Source organism: Podarcis erhardii (assembly GCF_964252035.2).
Source record: "Podarcis erhardii genome assembly, chromosome: 5".
NCBI classification, from domain to species: Eukaryota; Metazoa; Chordata; class Lepidosauria; order Squamata; family Lacertidae; genus Podarcis; species Podarcis erhardii.
Window position 1 is genome coordinate 70,544,112 of NC_138509.1, and position 12,738 is coordinate 70,556,849.

The 12,738-nt window shown below is 39.8% G+C and overlaps 1 long non-coding RNA gene across 1 annotated transcript; it reads right to left on the reverse strand.

Annotated features, from left to right (window-relative positions):
- Positions 1-739: 739 nt before the first annotated feature.
- LOC309341819 lies at positions 740-3,148 on the reverse strand. The gene is made up of 2 exons (XR_014156559.1): positions 1,696-3,148; positions 740-1,523 (listed from the first exon to the last, which is right to left on the reverse strand). It is a non-coding gene; the product is annotated as an uncharacterized lncRNA (long non-coding RNA).
- Between the last annotated feature and the right edge of the window lie 9,590 nt (positions 3,149-12,738).

Here is a 12,738-nt window from a genome sequence, read left to right on the forward strand (position 1 = left end):
AATTGCCAGCCTTCCCACCCTGCCTATCAGGAATCTAGTATAGTGGCTGCTCCCTAATGGGTCCGCTGCTTCTGCTCTACTTATCTCTCAGATGAGGGCAGCTTGTTCTTTAGTGACACAGTGTAGGGCCTTGTCTGTGGTGGTGCCTCAGCTATGGAACTCTCCCATCTGGAGTCACAGATGCTTTATTTTTCCATCTGGCCCGGGAGCATGGAGCCCTGACTGACTCCAGCTACAAAAGCTGCTGAATGGACTAAGGTATTGTTTAGACTGTTTTGTTAGGGCTCTTTTGTTGTTGCTATTGATATTAACTTTTGTATCTTTTTTAGATCTTATGATTTATGTGAAAATTGTTCAGCTTGGTTGTGTACCTTTTGATGTTTTTTATTTATTGTATATGACTACTTTTGTTATGTTGGTAATTATGTAAATCTTTTCCTGCTGTAAGTCGCCTTGAGCATGATTTTAACCATGGAAAGGTGGCATAAAAATAAAATGACTATGATGATATGGAGTGGGGGGCAGGTTGCAGGAGCCAAGAACTTTTAACTTCCTTAAGTTTAAGAAATATTTCCACTTGACAAAATTAAATCTGTATAGAAAATCATTATGAAATCTCTTTACAAATTCCACCATAAATGAGCTGAACCATTTTCTGCTTTCCTGAATCCTCTGAGGCAGGGGCTAGGCATTAAATGTACAGAAATTCAACCCTATTTCTCCTTCAAAGAAAAAGCAGTTTTGATTTCAGATTTATTTTATTTTTTAATATGGTTTGCATTCTCTGTGAGTGCTAAGCAAAGAGCAAAAATATATTTCCAGAAATGATCCTGCATTAATTCTTGTTTTCGTAGCACAAAACAATGCAATTATCATGCAGATCTGTGTGTTCCATGGATTCTTTGGCATGCTAATAAGCAACATGTTTGCAACAAAGACAACAAATCTGAATAAGCAAATCAAATTATATTTAATAATATGCACAATAAATCTTAAAAGGAAACATCATGTTGGATTCTCAGGAAGTTAAACAACATTTGGGGTGCATTCAGCTTTAGACAGACATTTCTGCTTTATATGCAATCAGATATATTGACCACTAACTAAGTCTGGAAAAAAAGAGGCATAGAGATCACTTAAAGCCCAGACAATTGTTCCCTCCAAATACTTTTTCATTACATTTTGGCTGCCTTTTTTGCCATGATATGTATTTAATATAAAAAAGTGAAGATAGCAGAGGTGTTGATGGCATGCTTAATTAAATTATGAAAGTCTAATGCATTATTCTACAAAGATGGAGATCAGATGGTTCTCCCAGAGAAGTAAAACTCACAAGTGCTAAAACTCGATTGGAAGATTTCATGTCCTTTCTGTGCGTGCATCATGCAGATGTGCATGAACTGGCTTCTTCCCCCCTTTTCTAGATATGGTGATAAATAACACAGAGTAAGATGGCTCTGGAGGGTTGCTTCTTCCAGCTGCACCCACAAGTTGTGCAGAGAATGGCAAGTCTCACTTTCCTTCTGCGGCATAAAAACAGATACACGTACTCCTTTATCTCTGAAAAATGGCATTCCACAAAACAAACTAATTCCCATGAATGGTGGACTTTTTCTTCTTCTTCTTCTTCTTCTTCTTCTTCTTCTTCTTCTTCTTCTTCTTCTTCTTCTTCTTCTGCTTCTTTCCATTACCTACTTCTAGCCAGTGGTTTTACTTATTGCGCTGGACGTCATCGAAGGAGATGTGTGCAGACCTTCCTTTGACATGTAGACGACACAGACAGTCCAGTACAGTTTGCAAAGCATTTTGGTTTTAAGTACTTCAAAGAATGCTCTCCTCTTCAAAGTCAAATTTCACCACCACTGGCCGGCTCGTGTTCCACTTCTTGCTTCGATCCTTATCCTCAATGAACTCCTGGTAAGGATCTTTCTTTGAAATGGCTTTCTTGGAGCGAACATAACCGAAAAAGACAGTCAACGCCAGGAAAGAGTAAAACAACATGACAAAGAGAATGAAGAAATAGGCGTTGTCATATGGTTTGTATTTTGGTGTTTTCTCCTTCGTGGCATTTTTCCCTGCATTCAGGTCTTTTTCCAGAAGCTTCAGAACACACTGAGAGATGAGAGAGGCTAAAGCTGTGTTGTTCATGTCGCTGCTGCTTTCTCCTAGGAACTTAAAGTTTGCATTAAACAAAAACAAAAACCAGCCAGGATATTTAGGGACTTGGGACCTGATTCCATTCACATTCCCCCTCCCATCCCCTCTGTCGACCTGGCTGGAAGCAGGATAAGTCCCTTGATTGTTTCCTCTTTTAGCAAGGAATGCTGTGAAGCTCTTAGTGGGTCTCAGTCACCTGATAATCAGGCATTTCTCAAGATAGGCACTGGTCCAAAGTTAAAGTGGACAGTGTAAACAGTCACCAGCCCAGCAAAGCCAACCTTCCTAACATAAATGAATATTTGTGGCTGAAGGAAGATGAGGTCAAATGAAGGATTTGTGTTTTAGACTCAATGGGTCGAATTCTGCTGAAAAACAAATAGGGTTGGACTGGTTTTGGACTGGTCTTCTGAAAGCTTTTATTTTCTGACAACTGTTGAAAGAGCAACTTCCCACATCCTGCATATTTGTCCCAAAGTTGGTTGAGACAGAATGTGGTCAGTTGAGATCTTGACACAGGTTGGAGCATTCAATAAGCTCATGGTAAAATCAGCCCCAATGAATAAATCAGTCTGTTCTCACATGCACTGGCCTTCTTCTAACTTTCGCTATAAATAGAGGGCCTAGCTATATCCTACCGTGAGTGCAAAGTCACAATGGCTGTACTTAAAAAAAATGAATGAAAACCAGACTCAAGAGAGGAAAAGTTTTGAATGGTGCTTAATCTGTTCTATGCTGCCTTTTCTCTCTCTCTCTACTCCAAATGAATATTTCAAATCCCTTACAAACCTGCAATTAGAACCTGGGAAAGGAACTGCAGGGTTATATTTGGAGTGGGGAAATGGCCACCAGGAAAACTGTTAACTACTCATCCTATTCTCTGCTCAAATTAGGCCCCACCCAAAAGAGTGTGTGTGTGTGGAGCAGGGGTTGGCAAGGTTTACCTCGCTTGGGCTGGTTCACTCCAGCAGAGATCCCTTTGTGGGCCGGATTGCGTGTGTGTGTGAGCGTATGGCCCTGTGATTTCCAGCATCTGCATCTGTGCAGACATGATTTCTGGCATCTGCATCTGTGCAGGTATGATTTCCGGTGCAGCAGAAGTGAGTCCCCGTGCCACGCTGCGCTGGTTTAGCGCAGCAGGCAGGGACTCGCCGAGCGGGCAGCTTGGTCCAGGGGCGGCTCGTGGGCTGGTTAAATGACCCCCATGGGTCGCTTGTGGCCCATGGGCCTTAGGTTGCCTACCCCTGGTGTAAAGTTATGGAATTGCATGTAACATGCAGTTTTCCCTTAGATGCCTTGAAAAGAAAACTTTGTAAAAGGCGAAAGATTTATACGATCTGAGGAGAAGCCAGAGTACTTCCGGTCGGCGCCAGCGTCTTAATGGCGGTCTTTGCCTTGAGCTCCGAGGCAGGACTGCTCCACGGGTTCGGGTCTGACCCGCTACGGCGAGCGGGGGACCCCTAAAATCACAGGCGCTGAAGCCTGTGAACAAGGAGATTCGGTGGGCACCTTTGCACCCCCCGGTATTGCGAAGGAGCCTTTTTAAAGGCTCCGGAGCGGCATCGGGTGTGAGTGCGGTGCTGAGGATCGTAACCCAGCTCGTGGAGCGAAGCCGCATCGCCATTGACGGAGAGCGCCGATTCCTTCCTGAAAATTACCGATTGGCAACAAAACCTGTGAGTAGGAATTACAAAATATTTGAAAAGGACTATTTTTAAGAAGATTCGGCTGAAAACGGGAAAGGCAAAATTAAGGAAGTCAGCCTCCCGGAACTGCACGATTAACGCAGCAATGAAAAGAGCTAGCTGTATTTAAAGGGAACGTTTTATTTGAACTTTGCTAAACCCCGACATTGAAAAGACCTTCCCCCCACGGAGCGGGAGTAAGGGGGAAGGAAAAATTGGCTCAATTTAACCCGCTAGAAGAAGTAAGCTGTGAACGGGAAACTCTCCGCTGCCGATACCTTTGATCAGGCTGCCTGAGCGGTGAGCGCCTAGAAACGAACTGTCAAAAAGAGAGGACTACGGATACAAAGTATATTCAAACTATATTTGAAACATAATAACGGGACTTTACTTGGCAGACCCAGATTTTTAAATGGCAACAAAGTAGGACTTTGGGTTGGATTTTATTTCCTTTGGGACATTGTATGGCTACTTGCTTCCCTGTTTCTTTGTTATTCCTGCTTGGATACAATTTCCCCCTCTAGAGGATTAAAAGAGAGACTGCAGTACTGAGGCAAGAACTGGGATTTTCCACTTGTAACTTTCCTGTGGGAACGACCTTGAGTTATGAGCACGCCACTGGATGAAATATCAACAAGAAGCAAAACAAAGCAAGCTCAAAAGCAGGCTCAGAAAAGAAGCTCTATATCAGGAGCAGCAGCTGGACAAGAAAAAGTAACAACAGCATCAATGGATTCTATGACACAGGCACTGCTCAAAATAAATCAATCTTTAGAAGTACTCACTAAGCAATCTACAGAGAACTCTAAGAAATTGACAGAATTAACAACAAGATTGGACCTGAACACGACGACAATATCGTCTAACACAGATTCTATAAATCGTTTAATACAAGAAAGTACGGAAACAAGGAAAATAGCTGAGACTGCTAAATTTACTGCTGAGGAAGTCAAGGGAAAATTTGTACCTATTGTAAAGAAGGTACATGAACATGATGCAACCTTAGCTCTTATGGAACTGGAGAGGAAAGGCAAGAATCTGAAATTGAGACTGGTACCAGAGGAGGAAGAGGGCAACCTTGGGGAATTTCTCACAGACAAATTTCAAGAATTCTGGACTGATGAATTAGAAGGAGAAGAAGATGAATTTGTAATAACTACAGCCTTCCGGATTGGCAGGAAGCAAGGCAAGAAACCAAGGGATTGTTTAATCACTTTAAGATCCAAGGAAGAAAGAGATAAAATACTGAACCTACATTTCCAGAAGGCACTGATTATTAAGAATTCTCAAATACAGATTTACAAAGATATTCCTAAATATTTTTTGGGAGTGAGGACTCAATTTAAAGACTTAGTGGACTTGCTGAAACAAAACAACACTCCATTCAGATGGGAGTTCCCACAAGGGCTGTCCTTTAACTTTAAAGGGAAGAAAATTAAAATAAAAACAATCCAAGATAAGGAACATTTTCTGGAGAGAAATTTTGAGGACTTTCAGAAAGGAACCGTGAGCGAGAGGGAAATACCGGATATTGCAAACCTATCATTTGGACTGACTCCAGCGCTGACTGATCAGGAACCAGAACTTGGAGCGGTTGGTGGAAAAGACACCCAGTAACAAATATGTCTCTGCAACTTCTGAGCTGGAACTGCAATGGTCTTAACCATCCCCGAAAAAGGACTCAAGTGTTTCATATATTAAAGAAAGAGCAATTAGACATAATATGTTTGCAAGAAACTCATATTGCCAGAATACATAGAAAACTTTTGACAAATAAAAGATTAGGACTGGAATTTATTTCCTCAGATAAGGTTAAGAAAAGAGGAGTGGTGATCTATGTCAAGGAGAAATGGGAACCAAAAATGATTTTTAAGGATGAACAAGGAAGATTTCTGGCAGTGGAAATTCAAATGCAAGGAGAAAAAATTTTGATTGTAGGTATTTATGCACCTAATGAGGGGAAGGCTGAGTTTTTCAAGAAGTTGCATGAGACATTAACCGATTTTATGGACTATAAAATCATAATGATGGGCGATATGAATGGAGTTGTCTCCACAAACATGGATAAAGCTCAAAGACAAGTAATCTCTAAGGATGGGAGACTTCCAAAGACTTTTTTTGAACTGACTGACACAATGGACTTGATTGATATTTGGAGAACAAGGAATCCTCTGGAAAGAGAGGGGACCTTCTTCTCTGAAGCAAAAATGACATGGACCAGGATTGACCAAATATGGATTTCTAGTAATCTGGCACCAAGGGTTAAAAATACAGAAATCTGCCCAAAAACTTGCTCTGATCATAACGCAGTAAAGATGGAAATGAAATTGACAACAGCTGGAACTTTTAGATGGAGAATGAATGACACCCTTTTTAGAGATGAAGCAATTGTAAAAAAGGCCCAAAAGACTCTGAAAGATTACTTTGAAATAAATCTAGGAACAGACCTGGAAAGAAGAATAATATGGGACGCAAGTAAGGCTGTCATGCGTGGTTTTCTAATTCAACAAAATTCGATAAAAAGGAAACATCAGAATGAGAAGAAAGAAAAAATTTGGAATCAGATGAAAGAAGGAGAGAAGAAACTGAGGTCAAAACCAAAATCTCAGGAGATTTTAAGAGAAATAAAATACTACCAGACCCAATACATGGAACTGATGAATCAAGAAATAGAATGGAAAATAAAACAAATGAGGCAAAAAACTTTTGAATCAGCTGACAAATGTGGGAAATTGCTGTCATGGCAATTGAAAAAGAGACAAAAGCTGAACACTGTGACGTCCCTTGAAGTAGAGGGAAAATTTATAAATAAACCAAATGAAATTAGTAATTGTTTTCAAAGTTTCTTTAAGAAATTATATGCACAAGGGCCGAAAGATGAACAAGAGATAGAAGAATTTATTAAAAAATATGGACTATCAAAGATCTCGGGAAAAAATAAGAGGAGTTTAAATGAAAAAATTACGAATCAGGAAATCGAGGGTGCCATCCAGAATATGCAATTAGGAAAATCACCAGGGCCAGATGGACTGACGGCGAGATATTATAAAGCAATGAAGGAATGGTTAATACAACCATTGAAAGAAGTGTGTAACCAAATTTTGGAGGGGAAAAAGGCTCCCGAATCGTGGAAAGAAGCATTCATCTCACTTATACCGAAGACAGAAACTGAGAAACATCAAGTTAAGAACTACCGCCCTATATCACTCTTAAATGTGGATTACAAAATTTTTGCAGACATTTTAGCAAAAAGATTTTAAAAAGTGTTGTTAGAGGAGATTCATAAAGATCAAACAGGCTTTCTCCCAGGGAGACATATGTCAGATAATGTAAGGAATATTATAGATATTTTGGAACTACTGGAGACTGATATAAATAGAAAAGCAGTCTTAATTTTTGTGGACGCGGAGAAAGCCTTTGACAATATCTCTTGGAGTTTTATGAAGAGGAATCTCCACGGGATGGGGGTAGGCCAAAACTTTGAAAACGGTATAGGTGCAATATATTCAGAGCAAAAAGCTAAATTAATTGTGAATGGTGTAGTCATGGATGAAATTCCAATAGAAAAAGGGACACGACAGGGTTGCCCAATATCCCCTCTATTGTTTATATCGGTCCTGGAGGTGTTGTTGAATATGATTAGAAGGGACCAGCTGGTTGTAGGAATACACCTCGGAGCTAAACAATATAAGTTAAGAGCATTTGCAGATGACCTAGTTTTGACTTTACAACAGCCAGGAGCCAGCACAAAAAGAGTTTTAGAGTTAATTGAAATATTTGGTCAGGTGGCTGGTTTTAAATTAAACAAACAAAAGACAAAGGTACTGGAAAAAAATCTAACGATGGGGGGAAAAGATAGTTTTCAAAGAGAAACTGGCTTGGAGATAACAAAAAAGGTGAAATATCTAGGGGTGAATCTAACATCTAAAAATATGAATTTGTTTAAAGACAATTATGAGAAATGTTGGTTGGAAGTGAAGAAAGATTTTGACATATGGTCTAGATTGAGATTATCCTTGTTAGGCCGAATTGCTGTTATTAAGATGAATGTATTGCCGAGATTGTTGTTTTTGTTCCAGACACTACAAGTTATAGATAAGATGGATTGTTTCAAGAAGTGGCAGAAAGATATATCAAAATTTGTCTGGCAGGGCAAAAAACCCAGAATAAAATTTAAGATTTTAACTGATGCAAAAGAAAGGGGGGGGGGTTTGCGCTGCCGGACTTAAGACTCTATTATGAAGCAGCAGCTTTCTGCTGGCTGAAGCAATGGCTACTTCTTGAAGACACAGATATTTTAGATTTGGAAGGGTATGATAACAATTTTGGCTGGCATGCATATTTATGGTATGACAAGGCAAAGATCTATAAAGGCTTTAAAAATCATATTGTCAGGAAAGCTTTATATAATGTTTGGAATCGATATAAGGATTTGTTGGAAAATAAAACACCCAGATGGTTGTCACCAATGGAAGCTAGAGCGGTTAAAAAACTTAATATGGATTCAAATTGGCCAAAATATAGTGAAATTATAGAGTATGATGGTGAAAAAGTCAAATTACAGAGCTTTGAGAAATTAAAATCCAAGACCAGTTCAAGACTGGTTACATTATTATCAGATAAATGAGACTTTTAAGCAGGACAAGAAATTAGGATTTCAGAAAGAGAGGTCAAAATTGGAAACAGAACTGTTAGAGACCAATACTAAGAATTTGTCTAAAATGTATAACTTGTTGCTGAAATGGAATACACAGGATGAAACAGTTAAATCAGCTATGATCAAATGGGCACAAGATTTAGGTCATGATATTATGTTTGCTGACTGGGAACAGTTATGGACCACAGGCCTTAAATTTACGGCATGTAGTGCCTTGAAAGAAAACATAATGAAAATGATCTATAGGTGGTACATGACCCCAGTCAAGCTTGCAAAGATATATCATTTGCCCAATAATAAATGCTGGAAATGTAACGAATGCGAAGGAACTTTCTATCATCTTTGGTGGACCTGCCCAAAGGTTAAAGCTTACTGGGAAATGATCTATAATGAAATTAAGAAAGTCCTTAAGTGGACATTTGTAAAGAAACCGGAGGCTTTTCTCTTGGGCATGGTCGGCCAATTGGTACCAAAGAAAGATAAAACTTTCTTTATGTACGCAACCACAGCAGCAAGAATTCTCCTGGCAAAGTATTGGAAGATGCAAGAATTACCTACTCTGGAAGAATGGCAGGCGAAGGTGACTGAATTTATGGGACTGGCAGAGATGACCGGCAGAATCCGTGATCAGAGGAGAGAGACGGTGGAAGAAGACTGGAAAAAATTTAAACTATATCTTAAGAACTGTTGCAAAATTTCGGACTGATAAAATGTTAAGGGTTAAGAAATAAAGAACTATAGCTGTAAATATTTAAGTTAAGAAAATTTTGAGGGAAACGAAATATTGAAAAGGAATGAAGGATTGCTAAAAATTTCTGAAACAGGGGTGCAGTGAAGGGGAGGCGTGGGGAAGTCATGTGTTGTTTATTTGTGTGTTTTTTTGGTTTTATGAAAATCAATAAAAAATATTTAAAAAAAAATGAAAAGAAAACTTTGAAGACGGCCATTATACATAGAAATCTACACCCTGATAAAATTTAAACTCTGAGACCTTAGTCCTAAACATAGTTGCTTGAAATTTCAGAATCAGTGGGTTGTATTCATGCTTAGTCAGGCTTAGAGGGTTCAACCCTGCAGGATTTATCTGCAAGTAAATATATTCAGCACTGAAGTCTGTATTAATATTATCATTGTTTTCAGTGCAATTATGCATGTGTTCAGACTAGAGGCAGCTTCACACATGTGCTCCAGATGCAATGGTTACTAGTATTCTCTTGGTATGTTGATCCCCATTGTACAGGAATCCAGTGGCTAGAGTAGTGTATTTGGATGTTGAAAATCTACACTCAGCTCTGTTGCTATGATACCTGCAGCGTTGTTTTAGCAAGTGGGTCTCAGGCTCAGCCTAACGTACATCTTTCTTGTGAATCTAATAAAGATACAAATCTAATAAATATTAGTAATGAAAACAAAGAGGATACAAAGTCATCTTTCATATACACATTTTTTTTTTTCCATTTGCAGTGGCTCTGCCAAGCAACTAGTAATACAGCATTAATCAGCAGTTTTACTAGGCCCAATCCAGATTAGGAGACGTCACAGATATTGGGCTGCATCCAGCTAAGTAATACTCAGAGTAAACCTGTTCAAATCAGGGGTGAAGAACATATTTTGGCCAGTAGGCCAGATTCTTATCTCCCACCCCCTGGAGGGTCAAATTTGATAGGTGGGCAGGGCCACTTACCTGACATTCACTTGACATCAGAATGACATCAAGTGACACTGCACTTCGAAGCCCCAACTATCGGGACTTATAGTGCAGGGCTGTTTGAAAGCCCTTTTGCAAACAGCCACACACTGCTCTTTCAGCCTCCAGGTTTCAGAAAGACCCATGCCTAAAACTCTGGAGAGCTGCTGAAAGTCAGTGCAAACAATACTGAGCTACAAGGGGTACTCCTTTGGCTCAATATAAGGAAGTTTCCTATATTGCTATATCAGAACATGTGCAGAATGTCTATTCACTACCACTGAGGCCTCTCTTGGGTTTTCCCTCCAAACAATTTCCCCAGACATCTCAAACCTTCTCCTCTTTCTCCTTTTAACTGTGAAGAGGATTGTGCAATATCTCAGTGACACTTCTGAACAGATAGATTCCATGTGTACGGTGTTGGTTGCTTGAAACATGGAATTGTAGCTACAGTTGCGTGATAGCTTCAGTTGCATAGACTCCATGTGTCTACTACAAGAATGGACAAATCTGGAACTCAGGTTTGCCAATGACAGCCATCCAGCTCCAAGGCAGTGGGGAAGATGGAACGAACCACATATACCATATCCATATTGCCTAAGTAACATGAGTTCTAAATGTATGACCCTTAACAGCTGCAATTTTCTGGTATTCTGGAACCTGAGTGAACATGGGAAGCCCTTAACACAGCGTGTTAAACTGAAAAGCTTTGTTGTTTTTAATTTAATTATTATTGCTTTGCTATTATTAATAAAAATCATTCTTGTTTAACTAAATTATTTTTTATTCTTCTATTTAACAGGCCAGGTTCAAGGCACTTGTGCTAATATTAAACAGGATAATGTAAGGCTGTCAGAGACCTTATATATCCCAGCTCCATCTCTGAGATAACCCATTGTTTGTTGTCATCTGGTATTAAAGAGACCCAACTGGCCTTAGCTGGAAGTTGGGCATTTAGTGTCACCAATCTCATGCTGTGGAACACTCCTCTAGCAGAGATTTGGCAAGCATCCTTGCCATGGAATTTTGTGCCAGCAGGCCTATGCAGCTGCTTGAATTTTCTTCTTCGGCCAGTCATTTCAATGGTTATAGTGTATTGTTTTTATGGTGTTTTGTTGTACTTGTGAATATTGCACACAGCCTTGATATTTTACCTGAGCTGGCAGTATACTTTTATAAATAAATAGAAGATGAATGTATATCCCACCTTTTCTCCAAAGACCTCGAGGAGACCTACAGAGCCAACCCCTTCCATTTTATCCTCACAACAACAACCTTGTGAGGTAGGTTAGGCTGAGAGAGAAGGAACTGCCCCAAGGTCACCCAGTGAGTTTAATGGCTATGTGGAGATTTGAACCAGGTTCTCCCTGGTCCTTGCCTAATACTCTAACCACTACACCACATTGGCCTCCATGTAGTAGATGTGTGAAAAACCCTTAGGCATAAAGTTAATTTTGCCCCTGAAGTGAATCACTCTTACTAAGATGGTGATTATGATAAACCTATGTAGCAGCTTCAAATGTTCAAAGCATCCCATGTATTATTCTTTTATAATGCATTTTTGAGTTGCAACCCATGCAACAACCTTACAGGTATTATTATCCCTCATATTGCAAATGAGATGCTGAGGCTAGATACAGTTACTTTTCTAAGGCTGCCTATTGAGTACACAGCAGAGGTAAGATTCAAACTTCAGTATACTTGAAGGAGCATCTCCACCCCAATCGTTCAGCCCTGACACTGAGGTCCAGCTCTGAGAGTCTTCTGGCAGTTCCCTCACTGCAAGAATTGAGGTTACAGGGAACCAGGCAGAGGGCCTTCTCGTTGGTGGCGCCCGTCCTGTTGAATGCCCTCCCACCAGATGTCAACGAAATAAACAACTATCTGACTTTTAGAAGACATCTGAAGGCAACCCTGTTTAGAGAAGTTTTTAATGTTTGATGTTTTATCGTGTTTTTAATATTCTGTTGGGAGCAGCCCAAAGTGGCGGGGGAAACCCATATAGCTGGGGGGTATAAATAAGTTGTTGTGGTTGTTGTTGTTGTTGTTGTTGTTCAAATAGAAGAAAATGGGAGGTGATTTCGACCAAGGCCCTTCCTTCTGCCCTCCCCAGTACCCCCTGAAAATCATCTCAAGTGATGGCATCAAGTTTTTGATGACTGATGTATTATCATGTTTGGAATATTCTGTTGGGAGCCGCTCAGAGTGTCTGGGGAGGCCCAGCCACATGGGTGGGGTATAAGTAATAAATTATTATTATTTATTTATTATTATTATTATTATTATTATTATTATTATTATTATTATTAAAGCTCAGGGTGTTTTTTTGCTCTGAGATACTGCACAAGGAACAAGCCACATTTCCTTTATGTGAATCACACACACACAAAAGTCTCTTTCCTCCCACTCAAAACCTGCCTGCTTTCCTTAGGCAAGAAACATGGTATTTTCCTCTTGCTAATTATTAGTGGGACCTCAAAACCCGGCTAGTTTTGTAGTATAACATCCCGCTAGAACCTGAAAGCTTCTGAGATGAAAAGGCCGAGGTTTTC